Below are 4,304 nucleotides of genomic sequence, written 5' to 3' on the forward strand. Positions count from 1 at the left end.
GTTTAGAAAAATGTCTAATTTAGACAATTTTTAGTTGTTTCTACACATTCACACTCTCAACACTCAGGGTCTTCTCATGCTTATCTTCCAGAGGTGTCTGTCTTCTGCTCTTACCTGCATCCACCATCTTCTCTTAGTAGTTGTTTCCATCTCCCTCAATCCCTGGTTCTCCATTGAGTTTAAGGAAATTCTGCTTTTAAAAAACAGTATTGCAAACTACCAGGCTCCCTCCACTTTAATATTTGGTAATTAATATCCATTCTTCCAAATATCCACAATGTCTTACTATATTTACTTTGACCTCCTAATGCCCTTAATTATTACAGATTGAGATTACTAGAGAACCTTCTTTAACCTTGGCTTTTGAGATTATTTATGAGGTCACAAATATAATAAACATTTTCATACACTTACCAGCATTATGAGGTTCTGTGGCACAATCTCTTACCTTATCTCACAAGGATTGTATTCCGAATTGATTTTTAAAATATTTTTACCCAAAGTTATGTAACTAATGAAGAACGAGCTTGATTTAAAAAATAGAACAAACTAAAATACTTATATCCCTGTATTTAATTGAATTCTTCTTACTTACTCCCTATTTCCTCCATTATCTATATGCTCTTTGCAGTTGATGGCAGTGCTCTTTGATCCTGGCTCCATGTCACTGAAACAAAAGCATTCCTCAAATCTACATTCCAATCTTCAGTGCACCTTCCTCTGGAAGAGAAAGTGAAAGATTCCCTGGGCGAATCTGCTTAGTCTTTATACTATAAAGGATGGGGTTCATCACAGGGAGTACCAGTAGGTAGATATTGGCAATGACCACATGGACAAGTGGAGGGGCATGCTTGGCAAAGTGGTGAGTCATAGACAGGCTCACCATGGGCACATAGAGGACTAGACTAGCCAGGATGTGGGCAAAACAGTTATTGAGGGCATGGAATCCCTCAGTCCAGGTGGCTGTGCTCAAGATACTTCTCAGAATGAGAGGATAGGAGAGCACAATGAGCAGTGGGTCCATCACAACAATAAGCAACACCAGAGCAAATCCATACCAGCTGTTTACCCAAATGTCAGTACAGACCAGGCGAATCGTATCCTGGTGGAGGCAGTAAGAGTGAGAAAGGAGGTGTGAGCCACAGAAGGGCAAGTGCTTGAGCAGGAAAAAGGAGGGAAGAACAGCCAGCACACAGCGGCAAATGATGCCTAACCCAATCTTGCCAATGACTTCACTAGTAAGAATAGAGGTGTAACGGAGGGGGCGGCAGATGGCCACATGTGATCAAAGGCCATAGCCAAAAAGACAGAGGATTCCATGAAAGAGAATCTATGGAGGAGGAGAGCTGAGCAAAACAGGCTTCAAAGTTGATCGTCTGAATGTTGAAGCAGAGGAGTGGCATGACTGTGGGCAGGGTGGTGAGGGTGAGACCCAGGTCAGTCAGGGCCAGCAAGGAGAGAAATAGGTGCATGGGCTGGCAGAGGGACGTCTCCGTGCAGATGACGATGAGGATGATGGTGTTTCCCATGATGGAGATGGTGTAGAGGCAGCAGAAGGGGATGGAGATCCAGATGTGGGAGGCCTCAAATCCAGGGATGCCTACAAGGATAGAGTAGAAGGGTTCTTGGGTGTTTTTAGTTATCTGGACATGACCGATGAATGCAGGAGCAGAATCTGTGCAGTCCTCTTTAAGAAGGTCATCAGTTTGCTACTGCCATAGGGTCATTATCTACTCAATCCAGGATCCAAAGATGTTCTGGAATTACTTTTATTAAAAATACCAATGAAACAAACACTGATTAGTACTCTAAAAATGAATAACTTTCTGTTCTATTTAAAATAAATTTTATTTGTTGTTCATATCCTCAGTTCTGCACTACAAAATAGCTTTTTGCTTTCTGTGAAATATTGGAATGATCTTCCTACTCCCTCCTGTTTATATGTATATGTACATATATCCTTTTTATATTCATTTACCTCCTGAGAGTTCTCTCATTATTATTTCAAATAAATGTCCAATAACCAAGTCCAAAGATTTATATTAGTCCATATTTGTTTACTTGAAACCACAGAAAAATAAGAGTTAGCTGACTATTTTCTTACTAATTAATTGCATGGAAATAGTATTGAGATAGTGGGATCTATCAAAGATAATACCCAGGCTTCTTGCTGCAGCTACTGTAGGTTATAATGACAATCACTATATTTGGAAAATTAGTGTAGAAGTGTAGAAGGAGACTACAGGTTCAGTTTGTGCATGATGAACTTGGTGTTCATAGTTGTTATCCAAAAGAAATGAGAATCAAGCAAATGGATATAAATCCCCAAAGCCTGGAGAAGTTTGATAGCGGCTGTCTATGGCATATTGATGATTGCTGAGAGCCTAGATTTGGTTTGATAACCTAGGTAAGATTTTAGGATGAGAAAAAAAGGAGAACTAGAACAGAATAAGGAAATTTAGTTTATATTATACTTAATATACATAAAATAATGTATAATTTAGCAGTTGGGTAGAAGTGGAAAAAACCAAGAAGATTGTGAAGAACTTCTCAGAGACCAGAGCACACAAACCAAGCACAATGGGAGTCCCAGAGAGTGAGGAGGCAAAGGGGGTAGTTGAACAGTTCAGTGGTGCTCAGACAGTAATGAAGATGAGTACGGAGAAGCATTTCTTTAAGTTATGTGCATGAATATTGATGAGAACCTTTTGGAAAGTATATCAATAAAATTATGGGAAGAGAAGCCAAATTATAGTGAACTGAGCAGTAGATTAATGTGAAGAAATGTAGTTTCTATAGACCATGTATCAGGTGGTTCAATGAAGTTGTTTTTTTTTAATAAAATAATGAATATAACTTGATTAAATGAGTAGTTATTAATCTTCAGAGTATTCTAAAAGAAATGAACGTTTGAAATTTCTTTTTGGAAAATACACAAAGCCCTTAATGGGTTACTAGACTCCATGGAGTCTAACCACATGCCCCCTAAGGTGTCCACATGCTAAGCTAAGAATCCTGGAAAATCATTAAACTTGAGAATTTAGGAAAATAAAGCAAAATAAAATGAAGGGAAGTGGGAAAAATAAGATAAAGACAAACATGGATTTTAAAAATTAGAATAAGACTTTAAAACTCAGATTTGAAAAAAATCATATTTAAAAAGTATTTCTTTGAAAGGGTAAATGTAATTTAAAACTTTACTATCAAATCTAATGTTGTAAAAGAATTGAAATGTAATTAGAGAGATAAAAATGCAGTAAATCTTATCATAGTGTTGCTGTTGACAATCCAAGCAATATGTTATTGCTACAGATGGTGGAAAGTAAGGAATGACAACAATGAAAGCAGCAACAATATGATTTGCAGAGAACCTCCTGTGTGCGAGGCACTGTACTCAGATCTTTATTTATTTTAAATCACTTAATTTAACCCTTCCATAGTTACAAAAGTGAGGAACAAGAGGTTATATGCGGGAGTAATAGTATTTTTTTCTTTGAAAGTTCAGGGAAATAGTATTGAAGCAAGTAGTCTATTAATTGTTTTTTGGTTTTAGTAGAAAATAATAAAGTGGTCTTAGAGGGGTAAGATGGGTGATATGAGTATTTCCAACAAGGCAAATGGTGATATCACTATGTGTCATGCAGGAGTTGTCACCCTCTATAGTGGGGTCTGACTGTGGGCCCAATCACATTCAAGTGGAAACTGATGTAGAAAAGGTGGTTGGAGCTCTGTGAGGTTCTGTAGGAGGATGGTGGAACCATCAAAAGGCTTTAAGCTAAGGAATGAATCATCACAGTTTTAGCCAGGAGAAGGGGATACAAGTGAGCAGGCACAAAGAAGATAAGATTTAGGGGGAAACAGGGTTTTCTCAAGATAAGCAAGTGGGAAATGTGTGAATGCATGTCACTGTATATGTGTGTGTGCAAATGCACATTTGGTGTGGTGGTGGTTGGAGAGAAAAAAGTCATTAATGTACCATTTGTTAAGTCTAGTATACAGTAGAGAGTTTCTGATAGATTTTTTTTTAAACCTCAGGACAGACTTAAAGCCAGTTGGCCCACATTAAGAGAAAAGAAACTAAAGATTAAGGCTTAATATCAGTAAAAACTTGACAGGGATTTTACCCTGCTATAAGGCAGTTATTTCAATACTCTTGAGGGATTCTTCCACAGCTAAAATTCTCAGGGACTTTCTACCAGGCACAGTTGGTAAGGATTTCTACATCAGGCATGAAGTTATTTTTTTTTACCTATTTGACATTCTTCCAATACTGCTTCTTTGTTCCTATGTCTTATCCTTGAAGG

The 4,304-nt window shown here is 37.7% G+C and overlaps 1 pseudogene; it reads right to left on the reverse strand.

The window, feature by feature from the left end:
• Nucleotides 1-705: 705 nt before the first annotated feature.
• On the reverse strand, nucleotides 706-1,702 carry LOC101440174 (olfactory receptor 51Q1-like; annotated as a pseudogene).
• Nucleotides 1,703-4,304: the final 2,602 nt, after the last annotated feature.

Source organism: Dasypus novemcinctus, chromosome 10, assembly GCF_030445035.2.
Source record: "Dasypus novemcinctus isolate mDasNov1 chromosome 10, mDasNov1.1.hap2, whole genome shotgun sequence".
Classification (NCBI taxonomy): Eukaryota; Metazoa; Chordata; class Mammalia; order Cingulata; family Dasypodidae; genus Dasypus; species Dasypus novemcinctus.